The sequence below is a fragment of the Camelus ferus genome, chromosome 4 (genome assembly GCF_009834535.1).
Source record: "Camelus ferus isolate YT-003-E chromosome 4, BCGSAC_Cfer_1.0, whole genome shotgun sequence".
In the NCBI taxonomy this organism is placed as follows: domain Eukaryota; kingdom Metazoa; phylum Chordata; class Mammalia; order Artiodactyla; family Camelidae; genus Camelus; species Camelus ferus.
In genome coordinates, this window is record NC_045699.1 from 54,493,209 (window position 1) to 54,518,905 (window position 25,697).

Genomic DNA, 25,697 nt, shown 5'->3' on the forward strand with positions numbered 1-25,697 from the left:
CCCCAGGCGCCGGGAAGGGGGCGGGGAAGGGGCGGCGCTCCCAGCCCTCGAGCGCGCCCGGCGGCCGCGGCTCTCCGCAGATGCGCTAGCCCCAGCCAGGGGCTGCCGAAAGCCTTTCCGCGGAGTCTCCCGGACGCCCCGAGGAGGAGGCTGTGGCCGCGCCGTGCTGGAGCGAAGCCAGAGGCCGCGCCCCCGGGATCCATCACCCAGAGGTGGGTGTCCAAGCTGGGGTGCGGCGGCCCCCGATACCAAGTCCCCGGGGCACCTTCCTGGGGTTGGGGCCTCGGGCGCGGGGAAGAGGTGGCCTGGGATGAATTGGTGATCTGGGGAGCCCTCAGATGCACCGCGAACTTTAAAGGGCTTTTTATGGCTAGTGGAGCATGTGCGGGGAGGGGGCCTGGCTGGAAAGGGCTGTGACCATGTGGCTTTGAATTCCTAGGTTTGGGGGAGGGCCAGCCTTTGGCTGCTTTATACAATACTTGTTCACTTGTATATGCTTAAAAAATAAACTTATGCATACCCCCCTCCTCCGCCAACACACACTCACTGAGCGGGGCTGGACAGAAAAAGCAGAGAAAAATCAAAGGGCTGTAGCCGCCTCTCCAGACCCTGGAGCAGCGGTGGATGGAGCCGCGGGTTCCAGCTCGAGAGGAAGGCGCGGGTCCTGACTCTTCAGATGGCAGCGCTGGGCGCGTTTTCGGAAGTTAGGAGCTTTGCAGGGAGACTGAGGCGGAGAAAGGCAGGGTCCCCGACCAGCCGGAGCCCTTTCGGAATGGGGTCCCGGGAGCTGAACTCGGGTGATGCTACCGGAGGACTGAACAGCCTTTCTGCGCGGAGGGCGGGGAGTCCGGGTCGGAGCTGATCCTGGAAGTTTGGCCTGAGGCTGGGACCAGCTATTAGGATCTGGTGTTTTATCCTGAATAAAGCCGAAGGTCATGTCCCTTTGGCTCCTTTGCGGGGACACTTTGGGGGGTCGAGACGCGGATCGTGGTGGTGAGCGCTGGGCAAATCGCGGAGGAGGTGGTGCGCCTCCCGGGATAGGAGCTAGGAGATCCTAGCGGCCCTGAGAAATTCTAGAGAAACACAGTGGAGGGCAGGGGACTGAATCGAAGTCCGGGAGAGCAGGCAGCCTGGGAGCCCTCGGAGGGAGGCGGGGCGGGCCGGAGAGCGGTGGCGCTGGTGGCGGTTGAGGGCGGAGGGCGAAGCGGCAGCTGCGGGCGGTGGCGAGCGAGGCGGCAAGCGGGACCCGCCAGCGGGTGTCTGAGCTTCCCTGCTCGGATGCGAGACGGCCAGCCCTGGGGATCTCTCCCCAGTCCGCAAACAGGGGGCGTCTGGGAGGGAGGTGACTTGTTGCGAGAAACGATGGATTATTTCTCCAGACCCCGTAAAGCCAGCTTCCTGCGGAGGGTAGAAGTGGGTTGGCTCTGATAGGCTGTGTTTGGATCAAGACTGGCAAATCCGTACCCTTCCCTGTAGCAGTTTTGAGTGCGGCACATTAATTTGGACAAACTTCCAATACTCCCCCCACCAATGTACTTTATTTAGAAAGGACTATACATACGCACACTCACTCCTGTACCACTATGTACATCTCTCTGTACAGTACACCTCTTGAGTCTGCAGACAACTTCTCAGAGGAAGCGCCCTTCTGTCTTATCACGCTGTCACAGGTACCTGGAGGCTGAATTAGTACAAACCCACCACTCACCGCCTAATCCCAGGATAGTTGTTTCCTTGGCTTTGTTCTAATTAAAGAGAGTTCATTTAAGCCTCACACTTTTCTTCCTGGAAATGTTCCCGATTTAGTTAAAACACTCTCCTCCTTTTGGCAGCCTCCCCAACTTTGATCAATAAAATTTCAGAGTAACATGTTTAGAAATGAGGTATATTTAGTAAGGAGTTTACTGTTTCTTTAAACATAAAGCCTTTTAAGAATTAAAAGCCGCCCTAAAACACCTTCTAAATGGCTGTCTGCTGCCAGCTCTCCTCTCCCCAGTTTTGACAAAGGCTCTTTGCTTCAAGGGCATCTTCTCCTTTGAGTGGGCACACCATGGTCTTGTGGGTCCTCCAGTTATTTTGAGCTGCATCAATAAAATTAGTTAGGAGCCAGGAGAAACGAAAGTAACAGGATGTGGGTCTCCAGATTCCTTACCTAACAGACTATGCAGTTAAGTGTTGAGATGTTTCTCTGGCAGTGGAGTTCGTTAGTTCGTTTTGGCTTCTCTCTGGGATGCCGAGATGCTAGTGTGAGACGGATGGCTGGGCTTTGAGATGGGACGAACATTTTGAAATACCCATTATCTCATAGTTCTGGCATGGCAGTTGGCACAGCTTCCTGCCTGCAGAGTTCAGGGTAGTGCTGTCAGAATTTATTTCACTTTCAGAAGTGGCTCATTCTGACTCACTTGCCTCAGAATCTCTGGCTAATAAACTGAAACAGGTTGTCTTAAATTTATTATCAAGTGAGGGGGGAAATGACCCACTGGTTGTTTTATTTCTAAACCTTTCCATATTTTACTATAGAAATTACACATTAAATGTTACTTCCCAAAATGATAACACTGCGAATTTTCTAGTTTATTATTATAATTAGTGTCTAAGATCCCATCTTCCTAGATTTGGTGGACTTTTAAAGCACTCATGTCCCAGATTTCTATCAAGGGTGTCATCTCAAGTCTCTGCTTTTTAGGGTAATGAGAAATGTTTCAAACAAAGATGAAATTGAATTTGGATGGAGGTTGTGTTGAGGGATTTTAATGAAAAACAGGAGCATGTTGAAAATGGACTTCTGAAAACCAGGGGGATGGCATCAGTTCCATTTTTTAATTTTATACGTTTCTTTACACTGGTCTGATCTCTCCTGAATTAGCCTCTGGAACGGCAGTCCTTCGATCTTGAAACACATGGGAGTCATCATTTGCTTAGGTTATTTGTCAGGGATCCCGTGGGAGCTATTGGAAACTAAGTAATTGATTCATACACTAATCAGGGTCAACAAATTTAGTAAGTTTTACTGGAAAATTGCATCATTTTCTTTTTACTGACACCCAGAGGCAGATTTTCTGTGATGCTAAAAGAAAAAAAAACAAACCTTAACCTTCAGGAACTTGCAAGGGTACCAGCCTCGGCTAGGAGCCCTGTGGGTGGCTCGGGCCTGAGGGAGACAGACAGTGCCTCCGTGAACCATCATGGGAGATAGTTGGAGAGAGAGAGAAATATCTTTGTTAGATAATCACCTTCTAAGAATTCATGAGACTACTGTTATGTTTTGGACATACGCCCTTCAAACACTTTTCCAGGCATGCGTTATAGAAAAGTTGAAATCATCTCTATTCGAACTGGAAAATCCACTTACAGATATCCCCTGCTTTCTGAAAGTTCACGTTACTGCCACTTGGCTTTTACAAAAGACCTATATTTTTTGCTAACCGAAAGAAATCCGAAGAAGATTTTCACCTTTATGGAAAAGTAATTACCGTACTATTGTAGGTCTTTTGTAAAAGTAAAGTGCCTGCTGTAGCATGAAGTGGGGAAACTCTTTGCTGTTTACCAAAAGTTTCATAGGAGTGGCCTGCTTTTGGATAGTGGGGAACACCTGTATTTTGCTCAAAAAGAAAGTTATAGAGTTTGTGTGTTAAGTAGTACTTGACTGATTAGAATGCTTAAAAATGGAGTGCTCTAATCCGGGAAATGAAGTTTATTTAATCCTAAATCTTAAAAAAAAAAAATTTGTTTCACCTGTTGTTGATGAAAGTGTTTCTAAGATGTAATAAATGACTACCGTGCTTTGACTGCAACTTGCTTTAGTGAGTTTACCCAGGTGCCTATGCTGTTGTCTTTCTATCGACCATTCTGGACTTTGTAGCGTCAGCGTGGTGTTAGCAGAGAGAGGAATTATGATCTATAGGCACGTGGACGTGTGATCGCAGAGCCTAGTCCAGGACAGACTCTGGAGGCTGGCTCCTGAGAAAACAAAAATCCTGATACACATGTAGTTTCTGTTCTTTGCCTCAGTCTCTGAACACGGAGTGTCAGAAAAATGAGTTACTCAAGACCTTTCCTTCTTCCTACGATAAAACAGGATGCGCTTTCTTTGCGGTTCAGCGAGAGGTTCTTTTTTCCTTTTGAAGTGAATTCTGAGACTGAGGAGGTGCAGAAGAGGACCGACTGCGTGTGTGGAGGGAAGGACTGAGAGGATCCTCTTCCCCTTTGGTACTCCTCTCTCAAATCTAGAAGCACGGGTGCTATCAAGCCTTGGTGGGACACGTTTGGTAGGATTAAGGGACATGTGGCTGGCATTTGTCACCTTGGTGGGAGTCTCAGAATGACCACATGGGCCATTTGACTGGAGAAGATGCCCTTTGAGGTAGAATGATGTGGGCTTCTATGTTCAGGCAGAGGATGGGGACGGGGATGAGGTAATGGAACTTCCTTCAAGTGGGAGCGGTTGGGTTTGTTGGTTGGTGGGTTTGTCTTGGAGGATACTCGTCCGAGTTAAGGGAGTTGTGGTGTGAGTGCCAGGGAAGAGGGGAGAGCTGTAGAACTTGGTGGGGTGTCACTGTCCTTTGAGTCTCCCTTTTCTGAGGTCTGGGCAGAGGCTTTGTGGTTGGTTTGATACTTGGTTGGACCAGATGGGGTGAGCAGAGTCAAAGCTACAGGTGCTATAACTAACGCCCGAGCTGTCCGGAGCCATGGAGGGCCCGAACTCATTAGTGCCTTGGCTAGAAGATGTGGAACATGTCATCCACTCTGACTGATGGTGTACAGCCCCGACCTGCGCCCTGTCCAGTCCAAAGAATCCTCTTAGTTACGGCACAGATACATGATTGTCGGGCCAACGCGGCCACGTGGAACCTGGAAGACCCATGTTTCCTGGGCTGAGAATCAGTGTATTGGACGTCAGTGTTTCCTGCAAGGCTTGCGACCTGAAACTTTCTAAAGAACCATCCACCTTTTGGGGAAGCACTTCTGAACTGTCCCTCACCAACTCTTTCTTTTTGGATGCTATCATGAAGTACCTGTTTGCTGATTAGAGCTGTTCTTTAATTTTATGTACCGCTGATCTGGGTGAAACATTGAATTGTCTTCCTTCTCCAAAAAAGAAAAAAAAAAGACAAACGAGAAAACCAAAAAAAAAACAAAAAACAAAAAAAACAAGCAAACAAAAAAAACCCCTGAATCTTAGTTCCCTCATTTATAAAAACGGGGATACCAAAACCTCCTAACTTCAAAACTTGGATTAAATGAGATGTATATGAAGCACTTTGCACACGTATTCCTCCCCAAATGGGTTGTTTTCTTTTTTTTTTCCATTTATTGAGTTATAGTCAGTTTGCAACGTTGTGTCAATTTCCAGTGTAGAGCACAATTTTCAGTTATACTTGAACACACATATATTCATCGTCGCATTCTTTTTCACTGTGAGCTACCACGAGATCTTGTATGTATTTCCCTGTGCTATACAGTTTAATCTTGTTTATCTATTCTACATATGCCTGTCAGTATCTACAAATTTTGAACTCCCAGTCTGTCCCTTCCCATGCCACTCCCCCCTGGCAACCATAAGTTTGTATTCTATGTCTATGAGTCTGTTTATGTTTTGTATTTATGTTCATTTGTCGGGTTGTTTTCTTAAATGAACCAAAGTCTTTTTTCATCTTTATGGCAGATGCAAGAAAGTACACAATTCTTAACGTTAATTTTGAAAATTCCAGCAGTTGTGTGGCAGATAGGTTGTTCATCGTTTACACTGATCAGATCGAGGGGCTTTGGGCATGGAGGTTCTCAAGCCTGACCTCCATGCCCACCCCACAGCCTCCTCCTTTTGACGTGGGCAGTCTGGCATCCTTCTCTCCCCACCACCCCAAGCACTGGCACTATTGTGTTGAGGCTTCCAGCCTTCTTGACTTGCTCCCTCGTGATGCTTCAAGTAGGTCAGAAATTGCTTCTCGATAGCAGAATGGACCCAAATTTTCAGGGCCCTAATCCTGGTGCCCGGCAGTGGGGTAGCTGTCGGTGCGACTCTTCTTCAGAAACTACTGCAAGATTCCTTGTCAACTCTAACGAGGTTACTCTGTCATAAGACAGGAACGTGGATTAAGATAGTAAGTCAGGATTTGCAATGACAGTGGAAATAAGAAAGGTTTTCAGAAGAGCCTAAGAAGCCTAGAGAATCCTGTCCTTTTTGTCTTTATCATTTGTCTTTTTTTGGATCTGCAGCAGAGTTGGCCGGTTGGATGGGTAATTACATAACACCAGGGGGAGGTGGACACACCAGAAACATTATTTTGAGTTAATTCTTTTTCTTTTTTTTGGGGGGGGGGTTAATTCTTAAGCATAAATCATTCTTTTCACCAAACACATATAAAAGATAACCTCCGCCCTTGGTCCAAACCTCTCTACCAAATTCGCGGTGCCAGCCAGCGCCCAGCGCCTGGACCCGGATGAGCCTGTACGTTTAAGGAAGTGAGTCGGTTAGAAAAAAGCAGTTGGGGATTCACAACAACATGGTTTAAAAAGCAGAACATTGCAACAGCTAATCGAGTCTGCGATACCCCTATGAAGTTTTCTTTTTAGTCACTGTCTGCTGAAGGGAAGTTCCCCTCAAAACATCTCCGGAGTGGGGACTGTCCAGCTCTGGGCCGGTGACTCTCCAGTGTGTAGACTCTGTTTAAGAGCCTCAGCCCCACAGGAGACCAGCTTCCTAGGAGTTTGCCTATTGACTTGGGCAGCATATCTGGACATGTGAGCCATCACCCCGATGTCCATAGGGTCCATAGAGGGACAGACAGTGTCCATATTGTACAGACTGTCAGCATCACCCCTGTGGGAGGAGCCTGGATACTGCCTTCTGAACCCTTTCTGCTGGTGATGCCAGTGCCGGGTGATGATGGCCTTCCTGGAGTTCCATCAGCAGGTCTTTGGATTCTACTTGAGCTTGCAGCCCTGTGGAGCGCCTCAACTCCTTACCTGCTGTCCAGGGAGCAACCCAGTCAATGTGTCATTGTTGGTCCAGTACTATTAACCGCCGTTTGAACTACCTAAGGATGGATTTTATTGCTTTGCACGTGCTCTAGTGAGGGAGCCTTGCAAAGGATTATTACTGTGCAGAGTAAGGGTGGAGAGTGATGCTAGAGCGGTTTTTCCTGGGTTTTCAAAGAGGGCTGGACTGAAAGTTACCCCCCAGGCCATAGAGTTCCCTCGGTGGGTGAGGTTTAGCGCAGAATTTTGCAAGGACTTCCAAGGTTTTTTTCTCTTGTTGGTTTAGAAGGAGTGTATGTGCATGGAACTGGCCCCCACACCACGCCAAAGTCTGCGAAGAGAGCGGGGTTCCTTAGGTGGCCGTCTTGTCCATCCCCATGACTTTTCCCAGGATGTTAGTGATGATCGTGTGGGGCTAGGACTGAGCTGGTGCTTCCTCAACTAGAGACCAGCCCTGCAGACTCCAGAAGTGGGTGAGGGAGGGACACCTACCTACTTTTCTACTCACCCAGGCCACCAGCTGCAAATGCAGACGCCCGGGCCACCCAAGCCCCGCACCTGGGTGACACGTTGTTGTAGGTGTGAGGAAGCAAACCCCACTATCCATTAACTGACGGCCTTCAGCCCCTCTCCCTGTGCCCCTGCCTGTCTTTGGCTTCTAGTCTCATGATGTCATTTGCACAGTGGAACAATGCAGAAACTTACTTTGTTTGGAGTGGTGCCTCACGGAATTTTTTTTTGATACAGCCTACAAATGGAGAAAGACATCATTGTTGAGCCCCGTTTCATGTGGCGGGGGGTGGGTGGGAGTTGAGGGGGTGACTTTTTCCCAAAGCAATAAATCTTAGTTAATATTCTAGAAAAATCAAGTACTTCACAACCCTGAATTCACAAGCTCTCTTTGTGTGTGTGTTAAAGTCAAGGTCCATGGGCCAGGTGCTGTGTGACCCTAAGGCTATATTTAGCCTGGCAAATTAGTATTTTGCATTAGGACATTTTATCCTTGCAAAGGATCAGAAGGATTCTCCCCTGACACAATTTCAGACGAGTAGGATTCATTCCTTTGGGGAGGAATGTGAACCAACAATATTGGAAATTGAGATCCCATCCAAAGCATTTGCGATGATTCCCGTTTGAGATCATTTTTCCTTTCGAGAAAAGTTTAAATAGGTGTTCAGTGCAGCACAGAGATGGGCCTGGAGAGTGGGAGGCATTGCTTTTGCATGAAATCACAATGTGTACATTGTTTTAAAATACCCTTTGCATCGTATGCCTCATTACCAAAACAATTCACAGCTTCCAAAGGATGACAGATGTTACCATGTAACCAGCAGAGAGGAGAAGACAGAGGAAAGGAAAGGGAAGAAATCCCTCCCTTTTCAACCGCCACTCAGAATGGAGTCAAGTTTTCTTCTTCTAGGGAATTCCCTGTAATCCCCAGGGACGCCTTGACCTTGAAGTTTCTAGGCATGGTGCTGGGAGGAGCAAAGAGGAAAGAGTGGGAGGGAATTAACATTTTCTGAGCCCCAGATGCCACACGGGTTGCTTTATCTCCACTGTCTTCCTTAACCCTTGCAATCATCACCATGTTTCAACTGAAGATGCACTGGGAGGTCCTATGACCAGCCAAGGATTCCCCCAGCTACTCAATGTCAGCCACTTTTGCTACACAGCTCTCTGTTGTTCCTAATGCAGGGCTCCGGGGCCTCGGTGCTCAGTGTGGTCTGGGCACTTGTAGCGTTAGCATCACCCAAGAGCTGGTTATAACTAGAGAATCCTAAACCCCATCCCAGATCTGCTGAATGGGAATCTGCATTTTTTAACAAACCCCCAGGGATTTGTATGCACATTGCAGGGTGAGAAGCTCTGCTACCCCGGACTTGGAGGAGGAAGGTCTGGCTGAGAACACTAGCCAAGCCTCGGGACTGCGCTCAGCAGACTGAGGTGAGGGATTGGTCTATTGGGGTGGGGGTGGGGGTGGGGGGTACAGCTAGAATCTAGTGGGTGCAGCTAAACTTCTTACAGTGCTCTGGACAGCCCTCCTCCTGCGGCAACAAAGAATGATCCTGCCCAAAATGTCCACGGTGCTGATGCTGAGAAACCTCCATCTAGTTGTCCATATCCAGAATTCACCTCCTGTGGATGTGTTTCCGTAGCTTCAGATGCATGCAACTCTCTAGCAAGCATAGCTTAAATGAGATGACACTGATTGCATTTTGCTATGCAAATATGATTCCCTTTACTGGGACTTAAAGAGAGTAAAAGAGCTTAAATTGCAGCGTGATAGATTTCCATTAGAATTTTGAGTGGCTCTGGTACCCAAGACGCAGTGGAAATGTTTCTGAGCACATGCTCCGCCCCCTCCCCGGGGGTCACTTCCCCTCCCTCCATGTCCCGCCTGGCGACATTGCCTTTTGTTTCTGTTTTACTTCCCAGACTTATCCAGGCCTCTAGTCCTCTCCCTCAGCCGCTAAGCAAGCTGCATTGGGTCAGCTGCGCCACCTGGAGGCTGGGGAGGAAAGGGACTGCATAGAGGATGGGTGAAGGGAGGCAAAGCCTTGTCCCCACCCACCACCTTTCCTATCCTCTCGCCCTCCCCCTTCCCTCTGTCTCTAGATTCTGGCCCAGAACGTCTAGAACTCTCTCACCTTCCCCTCTCTGCCTCCCGCCCTCCTTTTCTTCCTGTCTTCCATTCGTGAGCTGAAAATCAACCTGAATCATGACTGGGAAGTGAAACCAGCGTGTCCAATGTATATGAAAGGGGAAAAAAGTTTCGAATGGAAATTGTATCCAGAATTAGCAGATACAGACTACTACATACAAAACAGATAAACAAGGTCCTACTGTGTAGCACAGGGAACTATATTCAATATCTCATTTAACCTATAATGGAAAAGTATATGAAAAGGAATATACATATATATAAATACTGCATCACTATGCTGTACACCAGAAACTAACACAACATTGTAAATCAACTATACTTCAACTTAAAAAAAAATTCTATCCAATAAGGAACCCCCATCATTCATCTTCTTCAGAATGGCTACACACATCTCTACCTACTTTCTTGTTTTACTCTGATTAAGCTTGCTTTTCGTCGAGTCCTCTTTCTTGGTTCCAGTGTGTTTTCCAGCTTTCTTTCACTGCAGTCATGTTCGTGTGCTTTTTAATGAACATTATCAGTGAAGTAGATTGTTCTCAACAAGTTTTGGACCCAAACTAGATTTATAACCGAGGCATTCCACGGAGGAAGAAAACCTCTTTGCAACTTCTGTGTACCTTCTTTTCATAACTTTCATGATCCCTTGCAGATGAAAGGTGGGGCTGTGGGGAGTGACTGGCGGGCCCTGCAGAACATCCAGCACCAGCATTTGGACCCAGAGGCCAGGGCAGACGAAGCCGGAGTGCTGGGCTTCTGGCCAGAGAGGAATGAATCTTCCCGGGGCTGGGAAGCCTGTGTTTTTCCAGCAGATCAGCTGATCTGCTCTGGAGGGCTTTAAATTGGAAATGGGGAGTTCTGGGGAATAGTGGAAGTCACAGAACAAAAGATCAGATACGGTGGAGGATTATCAGCTATGTCACAGAAAGGGGAGATTTGACACTTGGAAGTCGATTCCTAGTCATTGTTTTGAGAAAATAATTTGGGAAATCAGTATTAGAAACAGTTATGCCTTAATTTTTTTTTTTTTTTTTTGCTTTTGTTTGTTTTGGGGGGTAGGTAGTTAGGTTTATTTATTTTTAATGGAGGTTCTGGGGGTTGAACCCAGGACCTCATGGATGCTAGGCATGTGCTCTACAACTGAGCTCTACCCTCACCCACTATATAATCAGTCTTAAAAGTGTATAAATGAGAGGAAGGAGATCGTAGAGGCCGTTGTCCCCAGAGACACCACTCCTGTCTGCAGCCCACACCCTGTAAGTGCACTCTCACATCTTATGAACTCCCCAAGTGTCTTCTTGGACTTGTTAACAGGTTGCCATCTTTTGCAAGATCCACTAAACTCTTTTTTGCCACAAATTGTGCCTTTCAAAATTGGCCTGGAAAAATGCTGGTAAGAATCCTGACACAATTGACTACTGCAAATACTTGGACAAATACAGAGTAACAATGATTGGAGCTTTGTGAAGAATGGATCCAAACCAAGGGCAGAGTTTGCATGCCTAGAGGAAGAAATAAGACAATATGTGTACAATGGACTACAACCTTGAACCTTTAACCTGGGCACATTTTCATCCACACATTGTGATGAAGCTTCTTTCAAAAGAGCATGGCTTTGAAAAAGCTAAAATGTTCATATTTCTTCAGTGAGTTTAATCTTCCATAAGAACAGATACTCTGAGATTAAAGTGGATTTTAGCTGTTTCTGATAACGAATATTTATTGAAAGTGAGGCCCTCTTTCAAGTGCCATATATGTACTGCCATCTTTGACCCTTCATAACATCTTGTTGGGAAGATACCATTATTATCAATTTTTGTTACAGATGAAGAAACTGAGGCTCAGTGTTTTTAGGACAAGGGTACATATCTAGTGGCATGGCCAGGATTTGAATCCTGGTAGTCTGGTTTTTATAGACAATCCCTTCTTGCTCACCATCCTTCTGCCTTCTTAGTGCTTAAGACAGACTAAGCCTACCATCTCCTTCTGCTGCAGCTGAGTCTCAGTCCATAAGCAAAGGCTTGCAGAAAACATAGCATCTTACAACTTACGTAAATTAATTTTCTCTCCAAGCCTTCATTTAGCCTGTCCAGCTCACAAAAAATTTAACCTCAGATATTTTTGGAAAACACCCACCTTGTGATGCATCCAAAGTCTAAGGTTTTAGATGGTGCTAGATTGTGGAAAAGGGGCCATCCAGACACCTGTCTACACTGGTTTTAGCTGTGGTTTCTAGTCACAAGTCTACATTGCTTTTTTTTTTAATTAAAAAAAATTTTAATAACTGTTGTATATTTATTTTATAAAATTTATTTTTGTCTTCATTTTGGCAAAATCACCAATTATGTTATTATAATCTAGATTTTTTTTAATTTTTAAATTTTGATTGAAGTATAGTCAGTTTACAATGTTGTGTCAATGTCTGGTGTACAGCACAATGCTTCAGTCATACATGAAAATACATGTATTTGTTTTCATATTCCTTTTCACCATAAGTTACTATGAGATATTGAATATAGTTCCCTATATTCAGTACACAGTATAAACTTGTTGTTTATCTATTTTATACGTATTAGTATCTGCAAATCTCGCACTCCCAATTTATCCCTTCCCCCCTTGGTAACCACAAGTTTGTTTTTTTTCTATGTCTCTGAGTCAGTTTCGGTTTTGTAAATAAGTTCGTTTGTCTTTTTTTTTTTTTTTTTTTTTTGATTGTCTCTGTCCACGTGGACAAGTTTGAGGCTCTCGAGTGGCCCATGAAGGCATGGGATGGAGCCCAGAATCCTTGGCAAGACTGGGAGCCTGGAGGCTGGAGTCTGTTCTCTCTGAAGTCTTGCCAGTTCCACTAGGAGCTCCCAGGGAACAGAGCAAACCACTCTTGGGGGAGGGAGGAAGGACCCTGTCTAGAACACTTTGCATAACTTGTCAATGGCTGAGATTTTTACAAAATCCAGGAAGAACCTTGACTCCTTCACATCAGATCTCCCAAGCAAGCATCCTCTTGGCTGCCTGCCTGAGGAGGAGGAAGGAGGAGAGAAAGTAAGAGGAGAAGACATCTATTAAGGTCTCAGAAATACTTATGCAGTAGAGTGGCAGTTGCCAGGGGCTGGAGAAATGGGGAGTAAGTGTTCAATGGGTACTGTTTCAGTTTTGCAAAAATGAAAAGAGTTCTCTGGAGGGATGGTGGTAACCGTAGCACAACAACGTGAAGGTACTTAATGCCACTGAACTGTATGTACACTTACAAATGGTTAAAATGGTAAATTTTACGTCTGTATATTTTGCTATAACAAAGCATAGTCATCAACACAGAATTTTATTTCATTTGTACCAACTTCGACTTTCATTAAAAATGGTCCGGAGAGAAATTCAAATGACAGAAATAAAAAATGAGGGGAGGGTATAGCTCAGTGGTAGAGTAGGTGACTAGCAAGCATAAAGTCCTGGATTCAATCCCCAGTACCTCCACTAAAAAAAATAACTAAATAAATCTAATTACCCCTCCAAAAAATTTTTTAAAAAGAAATAAAAAATGAATGTCACCATCAAAAAAAAAAAAAAAAAAGTTTATGAAAAACTATCTTTTGGAAGCCAAAGGAGGAAAGTAGACTTGAATCTCTAGTGATTGGATGTGTTCACTTCCTTCGAGGAAGGTTCTGCAGGTTCTTGTCTGACCTCTGAGCCCAGCCGAGGTCTTGTAGACGGTGGGCCCTAAACACCCAGTGGTGAATTGGCTCTGAGAGTGTCGGAGGGTCCACGTGGTCCAGTCCCTTGGAGAGTACTCAGTGGGAGGGGCCCTCCCTGGGATGGTTAGTGGTGCCCTCAGTCAGAGGCCACAGGGCTGTGATTTGAAGAGATGGGTGCGAAGTTGAGCTGTGTTTTCCTACTGTCTAGGTCCCTCTCTGGCCCTGGGATGAGGGCTGCTCCGTAACTACCACACCTCTGTCATCAAAGGAATCCCAAGGTGTCACATTTCTCAGTATTGTTTCCGTTGCAGATTAACTCTGGCTTGTCACCTATCCAAGGTGGAAACCACCTCTCCCCCCCATTCTTTTCCCGAAGTGGCTCCATGATGAGGGAAATGATGGATGCCAGGACTTGCCTTCCAGTGGCCGGAGCACAGCACGTCTGGGCCCTGCGCTGGCCCAGCCTCTGAAAGAGGAAGAGGTGCCTGTCCAGGTCTCCGAGACACACTTTCTTGGAGTTGGCTCTTTCCTTGTGCATCCCCGGCTGTCAGAAAGGGCATGCTCCCAGGGTGACCCGTGGGACACCAGCAGGGTGACTTCAGGCGGAGGGCCACCTCCCTGACACCCGGGACAGCAGGGTCCCTCCTGCCTGCCAGCCCCGACCAGCATGCAGAAGCATTTCTGTGATGGGAGCTCCTAGTTCTTCCCCTTGTTTGTTGGTTTTTAATTTTAATTGTGGTGAAATACACATCACATAAAGTTTACTATCTTCACCATTTTCTGGGGCATTAAGCGCATTCACATGGTTGTGATATCGTCACCACCCATCCAGCCATAGAAATTTTTCATCTTGCAGACTTGAAACACTTTACCCGTTAAACACTGACTCCTCATTCTCTTCTCCCCTTCTAGCCCCTGGCAACCACTGTCTACTTTCTATCTCTATTAGTCCGACTACTCTAGGTAACTCATCTAAATAGAATTACACAGTATTTCTCCTTTTGTCAGTGGGCTGTTTCACTTAGCATAATGTCCTCAAGTTTCCTCCATGCTGGAGCAGGTGTTAGAATTTCCTTCCTTTTTAATATTGGTGAATAATATTCCGCAGTACGTCTAAACCACATTTTGTTTATCCATTCCTCCGTCAATGAACACTTGGGAAACCTTTCATCTCACCCTTGTTTTTGAGAGGCGCCATCCCTCTGCGAAGTCCTCAGGAGACCAAAAAAATTCCCCAGCCCCTTCCTGCAAGGAGTTCACTTCTCCAGCAAGTGCCAAAGTGCAAATACAGGAAAAAGTAAATCACAGCGTAAAAGCTGAGACATCCGTTCAGGACGTGTCACAAGTGGATGTACATCTGCAGAATGGGTGGCTTAGAGAGAGTGTACCCACACGTGTGGATTCCAGAGGTAGGTGGCCCGAGCTGCAGTCCTAGGCTTTGTCCCTGGCTTTGTCCCTTAGTTTCCATGTCACTTTGAGTGAATTACTGAATCTTTGTAAACTTCAATTTCCTCATCTGTAAAATGGGGATAACAGTACTTTCCCCAGGGAGTTGTTGGGAGGATTAAATGAGAAAACATGGATAAAGAGTTTAACAGAGAGCCTGGCATGTGGTTAGCATTCAAGGCTAGCATAGAGAGGAAGCCGCCTGTTACCCACAAACTGTCAGTCAGTTATTTTTAATATATTGTTCTTGTTCTCTTAACACGACTGTAAACATTAGTATCTGCACTTGCCACAATTTTACAAATACTTGTGGTTCCTATTCTGTCTTTTCTGGTTACCTCCCTTTAGGATTATGGCAGTTTCAGTGAGCATGGGAATCGATTTTGGAGATTCTCAGGTTGTTGAATAAGAGTAAGCTATTTTTATCAGATAATTGATAATAAAAGTGAATGTGGCCTGGCTTTCTCATCCATGGGAGGATGTAGAATGAGGAAGGAGAATGACTGTTAGTAGATAACCTTCATCTAACTGGCGGGGGAGTTAACTTTAACTTTAACTCTGAGCCCCACTAGACCGAGAGGGAGGCCAGATTTCATCTCTTGGTAACGTAGTTCTAATGGCATTGCTTATGGAGATAGTGCCATCATGGCTGTCCCCTCAATTAAAGATTTCATATTTAGATTATTTTCATCGCAAATATTAAAATACTCTCATTTTTTTCTAGTCATCATTAAGAGAATTTTTCGGGGAGAGGGATAAATTAGGAGTTTGGGATTAGCAGATACAAACTACTGTATCTAAACTAGATAAAACAAGTCCTACTGTACAGCCCAGGGAACTATATTCAATATCTTGTAATAACCCATAATGAGAAAGAATATGAAAAGAATATATATATATGTATAACTGAATCACTATGCTGTACACCAGAAACTAACACAACATTATAAATCAACCTCACCTTAGTTAAGAAAAAAAAAAGGGAAACTTTTTAAAGTAAAGTTGATAGTTTTGCTGAATGAAATGTTTTCTAATTCAAAGGTGCCCCAAGGTATCCACGCGTGTGGGTCCAAGACACATCATCTGGCTGGTGTATTACTTACTCCGTTCCTGTTTGTCCCCTTGGTATTTCCTACCCAGGAGTCCATTGACTTCAAGGCAATTGAATCCATTATTACTTAGGAGAAAACAACATCTGAGTCTCCCTTGCCCCAACAATGGATTTCTCTTAGCATAAAAAAAAAAAATAAGGCATTTGAGGGGGGGTGGGTGTGAACACAGGAATTTCCTCCTCCACCCTAGCTGTTGCTAAGCTGTAAGCTAGTATTGTGAGAGAGGGAAAAAATACATACCAAGGTCTCAACTTGCCTTGCCATTCTGCCTTGTATTTTTGTTTGCTAGTATTAGTGAAGGCTTCCCCGCAAAGGCTGGTTAAAGCTGAATAGTTTGTACTTAAATTTGCAGACCTGAGAGCTTTGCCTAGAGGAACTCAAGGTGCCCCGGCTTCTTCCACTCCTCCTCGAGTTCTTTTTACACCTCTCTTATTGTTCTGGTGCCATCTTTCAATGAGGTGGTTTTTGGTTTTTTTTTTAACGTTTTTTTAAATTATTTTATTTTTATTGACGTACAGTTGGTTTACATTGTGTTAATTTCTGGTTACAGCATAGTGATTCAGTTATATATATCTCTCTATATATAATCTTTTTCATATTCTTTTCCATTATACTTTATTTCAAGATATTGAATATAGTTCCCTGTGCTATTCAGTAGGGCACTGTTATTTATCTATTATTTTAATTGATGTATAGTCGGTTTACAATGTTGTGTTAATTTCTGGTGTACAGCACAGTGATTCAGTTATACATGTATGTATTCCTTTTCATATCCTTTTTCATTAAAGGCTCTTACAAGGCATTGAGTCAGCTTTTCTGATCAAGAATTTATGTTGACCATTGCTCAATCCACTGGGGGTGGGTAAAGGAGTGCTGGGCTGCCTTTAGGTTTGTTTTTCTATTTGTTATTAAAAGGGAAAACAAAACTTGGAGATTGATTTTCTCTATTTAAATTCTGAGACACTTCTTTTTGCCAAAATCTCTTGAGAAATGATAAGGCAGCAGTGGTTGAAATACTTCTGTGGCTTTTAGCAAGGGAGGATTTAGCAAGTGAGAGTTTCCCAGGTTGGGTTTAGCTTCATATTTGTTTCTGTTCCAAACCTTTTTTTTTTTTTCCTCGTAATACCATAAGTTTGAGTATCAGCAGAACTTGGGGCAGATAGAATTTCATGGAATGTGTAATCCTTTGGGGGGTTGTATAATTTACTCAAATAAACTTTCATGATGGGTTGGTTAAATAGGACAAAGTCTCCGCAGATTTTACTTGGCAAATTTTATTCTTTTCCTGTTTTCCTGATCAGACGCCTGTCCTGTCCCCTTCCAAGGGGGCAGCTGAGTAGTGTGAAAATAAGGGCTCTGGGCGGTGGTGCAGTTACTGCAGGGTATTGTGGGCTTGATAACACATTACACTAATAATGAAATGATGTGGGAGTCTCAGCCTCAGCCGCTCCAGTGGGGGGCCTGGGGTGTCCTCCAGTGAGGGCAGGATTAGAGCTCTCTTAAAAGAGAGGAACCCCTCTCTTGGTTGCTTCACCTCTGGGCACCAGAAGTAATTAGTCCTTGGTTGACAGAGTGTAGGACTGCCCACCAAGGAGGGATCTTATAGTACAGAAACAAGAACAAGCATGTAGGAAGGAAACTGACATTTTTCAGTGGCAGCTTGACCTAATTTGCAAAATGTGGTATTTTCTAAAGCCATAGAGTAATCCACAGACTCATAAAATCAAAGGTTACACTCTCTAAGAGGGCTTGGTTGTAGGGAAAACAGCCTAGAGGTTGGGGGAGTTCAGAACAACCTGATCAAGTTAGTCTACCCTCCAAAGCCTTGGTTTTGTAAACTGCAAAATGGGGCTCATAATACCTATGATTAGCTGTCCCTGTCAAGGATTAACTGCAGTCACAAATCCAAAGTGGCTGGCAAATTTTCAATAACATCATTTTTAATAGATCTAAATTTCCCACCCTGGACCATTCAGGATCAAATAAGTTGACATTTAAAAAGTATTTTGAAAACTACAGATACTAATTATTATTTGTGTTTGCCTCTTAGTTGACTTCAAAACTTTTGTTTGTCCCAGGAACAGAAGGAAAATATCCTTTGATCATGAGACAGGTGCATGTTTAGTATGTTAAGTCCACTGTCTATTAAAAAGTGGCTTATAAAGTGGTCATTTAAACCCTTCCATATTCTTCTTAGTGGCACAGAACCTCCGGCTGTTTTCATCAAGTGTGTTCTTGGGTTGTAAGCTACTACAACCAAGATTAAATTTTGTGGGTCCCTCCAAGATTAAATGATGTGTGTGTTTTCTTACTGACTTAAGTCTAAAGCCGTAGGATGACTGGGAGGCACTGAGGAAATGACAGCTTCCAAACAGTCCATCGGCCTCGCAGAACCTGTGTCTTTGTGGGGACAAGTGAGACAGAGCTAGAGCTGCATCCAAGTGACTCCCAGGGGTCCCTCACCCCACCGGTTCCCCCCAGGTCTGAGTTACCAGGAGTGATGCGAGCATGATTCAGAGATGGTTTTATACAAATTTTTATTCTGGTTGAATCATCTGGGGGCTATTTCCATTTTTCTAGTGTCATTTGATTAGCTCAAGGATGCCCAGCCTTTATTGCTCTGAGTCATTGAGGGAGGCTGCTTGCTTATGAATGGGGAGACCCTGGGGAGGAAGAGGGTTAGCAGGTGTTCCCCCATGATGGGTATCCTGGCAGATTCCAGGGGGGAAGCCCGTGGTCATGACTTCCAGCAAAGCCTTACTAAAACCTTGCGCATGACCTGCTGTGGAAACACTTTCACGTACGTTAATACGTGCATCTTCCCCTGGGAGGAGGCTGAGCTGACACCACCCTGTCCTATCCTGCACACCAAGAAACTGAGTCTCAGACAGGCTAGGTGAGTGGCTTAACGGCCCACACTTGGATCTGGTAAAACTCCAGATGGACACAGACCACCAGTTAGAGGAGAAGGGACAGTCTAGAAAGACTTTCTCTTTCGCCTTTAAATTTTTGTGTTGGTTGGACAGCTTCCAAAGAATGACGGTAATTTTTTTAAATCATTTTTTTTGAAAACAAAAAATGTATTATGTCTGTGATTACCGTTCAAATTTAAGAAATTGAACAAGGACCTAATCAATCCAATAGTTCAGTCCTCTCATTTGTACAGATCAGAAGCACCAAGCAAGACAAGTGCCACTGAGTAACTTGGTCAAGGTGATACTTAAACTGGCGAGTGGCATAGAATAGATTTCAAAATTTAGTAGACTAAGTGGGATTATTTAAGTTCTGTATTCCACTAAATACATGTTTAGCTGCCTGAACTAACGTAGATAACTCCAGGCCGTAGTGCTGAAAAAAAGGCTTCTGACCCTTGGCTTTTGGGGTCTGTGAGACCCCAAAAGACGGGTCCACATGTAACCCCTCCTTCCGGTTTTCTTTCACTGAAGATCAGTTATTTTTAGGTTAGCAACTTTTCTGGGTGATAACTGCCCTGCCTCACTTGCAGGATAACATTGTTACAGTTTCTTGTTGGTTAAATTTTGGCTAACACTGTAAAATTCGCTTAGACTAAAGCAGTGTTACTGAGTAATTATTTCATCTGGGACTGATTTTTGGGATACCTGTGTTTTGGACATCACTGTGTTATTAACTAAGTGTTTTGCCTCGGGCTTCATATGCCTCATTTAAAAATATACAAGATCTGTAAGTTCATTCTAAGTAAAAAATACGGTTATTTGTGATTTTTCTCAGCATCATGTATTTATAGATAGTGCAGACCGTGGGTGTTAAGAAAACAGCGAAGGGTGAGATCATTAGTTCATATTAATTCATTTTGTTGGATTCTCCAATTTTTTTTCTTCTCAAAAATTTTCTCAGCAGGGGGATGGGGTTGGGGGTATAACTCAATGGTAGAGCCCATGCTTGGCATGCATGAGGTCCCGGATTCAATCCCCAGTGCCTCTGTTAAGGGAAAAAAATAAATAAGAATTCTTAAAAAAATTTTTTTTTCCTCTGAACCAGTGTAACACTACATCCAGGGAAATGTATTGCTTAAGCCTGTTTGTAAAATAAACTTTAACCATGTTTCATTATAAAACAAATCACTGACATGGTGGGGGAATGGGGGGAGGGAAAAAGAAGTAGAAAAGAAAAATGAGAAAATCCTAAATCTTCATCATTTTCCATAAGATTCAACCCAGTCGTCTACTCCCCAAAGTGAGAGGCTAAGCCTTTTTGTTTGTTGTCTTTTGATTAAGGAAAAGGAAGCTGACATTTATGTAAAACTTAACTTCGTGTGCCTGGCGGTAAGGTACACCACTCTGCGTACAAGTTTGAGATGTATCTTGTTTCACTGCAGCTGCAGATGGGTCGTCAGTTTTACTTGTCTGCACAGCTTTATTACTAGCATCTTAGTAGGCCTGTAATCTAGATAAAGAAAGGAAAGAGAAGAAATAGGAAAATTTGAAGAATAAATTCCACCCCTTGCAGTGTGGCAGGAACTGTTGGTAATACTGAGATGTGAAAGGATCAGGCACTGTGTATTTAGATGCCCTATTAAGAAATCAGATCTAAGATAGGAACATTCAAACTTTTTTTTTGTTCGGGGGAAGGCAATTAGGTTTATTTTTATTTATTTATTTTTTAACAGAGGTACTAGGGATTGAACCCAGGACCTTGTGCACGCTAAGCATGCATTTTACCACTGAGCTATATCCTCCCCTGGAACAATCAAACTTTTGAAAAAGTTCACTTAGATTTCCCAGGTGGCCGCTAGAGAATGGATTTGGAGGCGGGTGCAATGGTCCAAGGCCACTGAGGGCCTTTGAGGGCAGTGGGGACAACAAGGAAGAAGTACGTTTATTCTTCCCTGACCTTTCACGTGACGCCTCCTGGGCTCCCTTCCCATCCTTCCTCCTTTTGTCTTTTTCTCCTCTGAGGGCAGGATTCCACGGCAGCCTTTCAAGATCTGACACTTACCTTATGCTCTGGGAATTTACCAAGTGAATTCTGCTTCTCATAAACAGTAACTCATCAGCCAGGGTGGTACATGAGAGAAACAGGATGGGGTGTCCAGCCGTGGACCAGGCTGCCAGCGCCCAAGCAGGGCTCATTGCAACATTGTGCTTTCTGCCCATGTTTGAAGGATGAAGGAGGGCTGAGTTTGGACCAGGAGGGCAAAAAGTAGCCTCTTAAGATATCCTGCAGCCATGTGGGGATGGCTTGGGATGGTGGGCTCACTCTGGACCAGCACCATGGCTCGCCTGGCAGGTGCCCAAGCAGAATGGGGCAGCCTCTGATTGATCAGCGGTCTCCAAAACTGCCTGCTGCTAAGCTTGAATCTTTCTAGAATCATGCAGATGATAGACTTTGCCTGTGATGTCATGTGTGGAAAAGGAAGAAGAACTGAAGGTGGAACTCAGAAAAATGGCTTGTCTGTCCTGTGTCCTCCAGGGTCTGAGAACGGCACTGAGGGTTTGAAGGAGGGGATGGGGATGAGGATGAAGAGCACATTGGTTGAGAGAGATTTGGAGTCAGGGCACTGTCATCCTTAGGTGCAAGAGTCATGTCTTGTTTGGGGAGCAGTGTTTATATAGCTTAAACCTTCTAGAGGTATAGGAACCACCCAGAAGACGTAATTTCTCCATGTGATTCTTGCCCTTCAAATGCGGCCAGCCTGCCCGGGTAACCTACATCTAAGAGCAGCCAGCTGTTAGACTTCTCCGTGACTCATTGCCTCTCTTCTCTGCACTCTGCTCTCACTTCTCTGGCTACTCAATTCACTTCCCCTGTCTCCTGAGTTCTGCCCCAATTCCTTTTTGGTTGACACCCCAAATGACCCTATTTCTTGGGCTCACCCAGCTGGCTTTCTCCTCTCCTTCCTTGCTTAAGTTTGTGTGTCAACTCCAGTTTGATGCACTCAAGAGAACATTTTATTAGAAAATGGAACTCTGAGGCCAGGAGGAAGAGTAGAAATGCATCACCGTTTATTTTTAGGCTCAAGAATTCACACAGCAACAAACCCAAACTGTGAAGTAGTGCCTTAGGAAAGGTTTTGACCACCATGCCTGCCAGGTACAAGAAAGGAAAATTACAATAAATTCTGCATTATTCTTGTAATAACCTCCTCATAAATTTTAAAGCACAGAATGAGCCTTTTTTGTAAAGCCCTGAAGCTTCTATCCACAAATCCATCTTAATGACAGATACTCTGTTCTGAGCAAGAGTGAGTCATTTCTGGTCTTGTGTTTTCAGATAAACACAAAGCTTTGGGGGGTGAAAATGCTGAAGTAAAAAGACTACAGGTTATTCTCCCATGGGAGTTCCTGGAAACCTTTTCAAGTGGGACATTTGAAGCAAGCCTCGTGACCCGGCCTGAGAATTGCCATGGCTGACACGGGTGTGTGACAGAATATTCTACAAGGACCTACTTTGTGATCCACAGACTCAGGCCATGGTTAGCCTGCTTGTTGTCTTATCTCAGTTAAAAGACTTTTGTTAAAAAGAACAAACAAGAAAGTTCAGATGATGAGTCAAGAATGTATTTTAGATGCCAGCTCCAAGGATCTAACTAGAGGCCAAATAATAGTAAGTTTTCACCGTTTCTCCAGGAACTAAAGGTTGCACATCCAGATGTCATCACTTCTATATGGAAAATTCCCTCAAAAGTCTTTTGTCTGTGCAAGTTCTAAAAGAAAAAAATTTAGAGCACTCTATTTCTTAATTGTAACGAGCAAATGTATGATGAAGATGTGTTTTTTGTGGAGGCTGAATTGATTGCTACTTGGTATAAAATTTTTAACTTTTATCGTTCCATCAAGATGTTTATATAGCTTCATGTATCTCTCCATCAAATACGTATTAATTGCAAAGGGAACAGAGTAAATTTACAGTGGAGGAACCTGGCAGACACCATCCTAGTCACATATTCAAAGTTAACACCATCTGTAATTGGACAAATGGACACTGAACACCATCTAATGAGATGAACAAGAGAAAAATACAGCATCTGTATTCCTACAAAAACTCATAACTTGGATCTAACCGTGAGAAAATGTCAAATACCCGAAAGTTGAAGAGCATTCAGCAAGATAACTGATTTGTAATTTTTAAGTGTCCAGGTCATGGAAGACCAAGAAAGTGCTCCAAATTGATGAGAACTAAATGCCGCACGAGACCTTGGATCAAAACATTTTGTTGATAATAACACCGTTGGGACAACAGTTGAAATTTGAATGAGGTCTGTAGTTTAGTTGGTAGGATTGTTAATGTTAATTGCGTGATTTTGAGGCTGTACTGTAGCTCAGTAGGAAAATGTCCTTATTTTTAGGAAATGTACACTGAAGTATTAGGAATAATGAGCCTTGTGTTTGCAACTGACTCCAATGGTTTAGAAAAAAATTATACACATATACATTCTAATAACATCTTAAGGTAATGGACATTGTTGTAAGAGATGAATTAAAAGGATATCCTCTTTGATACGGAGACACTTATTTCTGCTGTCAGGTCGACGATCTTGAGAAAATTCTAGCTGAGGCTTGGAGTGCCAGCTTTTTCATGCACCAGTCCTGTAGTCTGCACCTGCTCTTCTGAGATTTGAGTGGAAAGTAATTTCAAATATGTTGTGAAATTTACCAATGTGATATTGCTGCTGTAAACAGGATTTAATCTGTTTAGGGTTTAGACGCCTTATCTTCAAATTCCTCTGACATGAAGTATTAAGCTACCACATAGAAGTGTTTGAAGACTGAATCAGATGTTTATGTGATTTATATAAGGGAATAGTTTGCCTATAATATTTAATTTTTCCTAATTATGAAAATACTACTGTAAAAACTGTAGATACACATAAAGTATAAAAACAAACAGAAAGTTCAAATAGAATCTCACCACTCAAAAACGACATGCCACTTGGTACCATTTGGGCTCGTTCCTTTCCGATACATACTTTAAACTGTCCCCATTCTTGAGACCTCATGCTGAATATATAGTTTTTACTATAAATTCAAAAAATAGTAAATACAAAAAATATAACAGAACTAAGTTTTGTATCCGAATGTTTTTATTCATTTTGGCACAAACATTTTCCCATTCATAAAATTTCAGACTTTTTTAAGCTTTTCATTTTAACATAATTTTAAACTCAGAAAAGAGTTGCAAAAATAGTACAAAGAATTTTTGTGTTTGCTTTCACCGGCTGTTAACATTTCCCACAGTTGCTTTCTCTCTCTCTCTTCATATTCATGTATGTATATGAGTCTATATGTAATGTATGTATATTATACATACTTTATATATAATTTAAATACAATCTTTTCTGAACCATGAAAAATAAGCTGCAGATATCATGCCCTTTTATATTATTATATCGTCACAAGAAAGTTTTAAAATTCAGGAAATTTGACATTGATACAGTACTAATATTTAATATAAACTTCATTTTCATATATTGCCAATTTTCTCCAAAATGCCCTCTATAGCAATTTACTTTTACCCTCTAAACTGGGGCCCACCCAGTGCAGGATCATTTAGATGTCATGTCTCCTTAGCCTCTTCTCATCTGGAAAAGTTCTTCAGCCCTTTTCTTGACATTGACCATCGTGAAGAGTACAGACAACGTCCCTCCATGTAGATGAGTCTGGTTTCTGCACGTGGTCGTACTAGCTGTAAAATACTCCATTGAAATTTACTTAGATAACGGCTTATGTTGGGCGGTTTGGTGGCCTCCACATGTTTGCCTTTGTAAATAATATTGCAGTGAACAGCCTTATACTTACGTTTTTGGAAGCATCCCTGAATATGTTCGTCTAATAGGATCTTGGAAATGAAAATAGGGGGTAAACTGGCACGAGGCTGAAGACTCCTGAAACATATTTCTCAACTGCTTTCAGAAGGATGAAAATGACAATCGTGAAATCTCCCAAGTTGCCAAATGAACCTCCATTTTCGAAACCCAGAAATAGGAAATAAAGACCTGTAGGGGGAGGGTACAGCTCAGTGGTAGAGCACATGCTTAGTGTGCATGAGGTCCTGGTTTCAATCCCCAGTACCTCCTCTAAAAGAAAATAAATAAATAAAAATTTTAAAAAAGCTTACCTTCCCCTCACACAAAAAGACCTATGGAATATATTCGATATTGTCACTGTTTTTAAGTTTCCGCTAATATTTTTGTTAGATGTGCTGTGTTAGGTAAAAATGCAGGGTCCCGGGTTATGCATGCATAACGTTTAGAAGTATAGAGAAGACAGACTCACCGTGGAGGCTTGCCACGGCTGCCTTCGAGTTGTGTAGGCAAGCCAGTTCTGGGTTGCTTATTATTTTTAAATTGCTTCTGGCACCTGCCGAGGTAATGTATCTTTGCTTGGGACTCCCTTTCCCAGCCTATATAGACAAAGCTTTCATGGTGATTTTATGGGCAATTCTTAACATCTAGCCCCTGGAGGGAGGCTGTCACATAGACTGTGCCACCCCAGTGCCAGGCCAGGCCCAGCACTTGTCTCAGAGATGATGCCAGTGGGCCTTTGTTCAATGAAGTGGATAGATTTGGTGGAGAGCACTCAGTGGGGCAGTTTTGGAAACTGGTGCTCTTGGTAGTTGATAGCAGAAGCTCCAGAGTGATTCGTGGCTTTGAGTCTCAGCTTACCACTTACTTGCTGTGTGACACTGGATAAATCCCTTAACCTCTCTGAGCCTTGGTTCCTTTATCTGTAAAGTCCCATCTAATAGGGCAGCTGTGAGGACTAGATGAGATTAAAAAAAAAAAAAAAACACATAGAAAACTCCCAGCGTGAAACTCTTAAGCCCAAATTC

At 43.6% G+C, this 25,697-nt stretch overlaps 1 protein-coding gene and 1 long non-coding RNA gene across 7 annotated transcripts in view; both read left to right on the plus strand.

Moving 5' to 3' along the window:
• Window positions 1-25,697, plus strand: part of PALM2AKAP2 (PALM2 and AKAP2 fusion) — a 425,013-nt gene that overhangs the window by 321,889 nt on the left and 77,427 nt on the right. The gene's annotated exons all lie outside the window — the stretch shown is intronic.
• LOC116663221 lies at window positions 44-25,638 on the plus strand. Its single transcript, XR_004319398.1, has 2 exons — window positions 44-212; window positions 22,140-25,638. It is a non-coding gene; the product is annotated as an uncharacterized LOC116663221 (long non-coding RNA).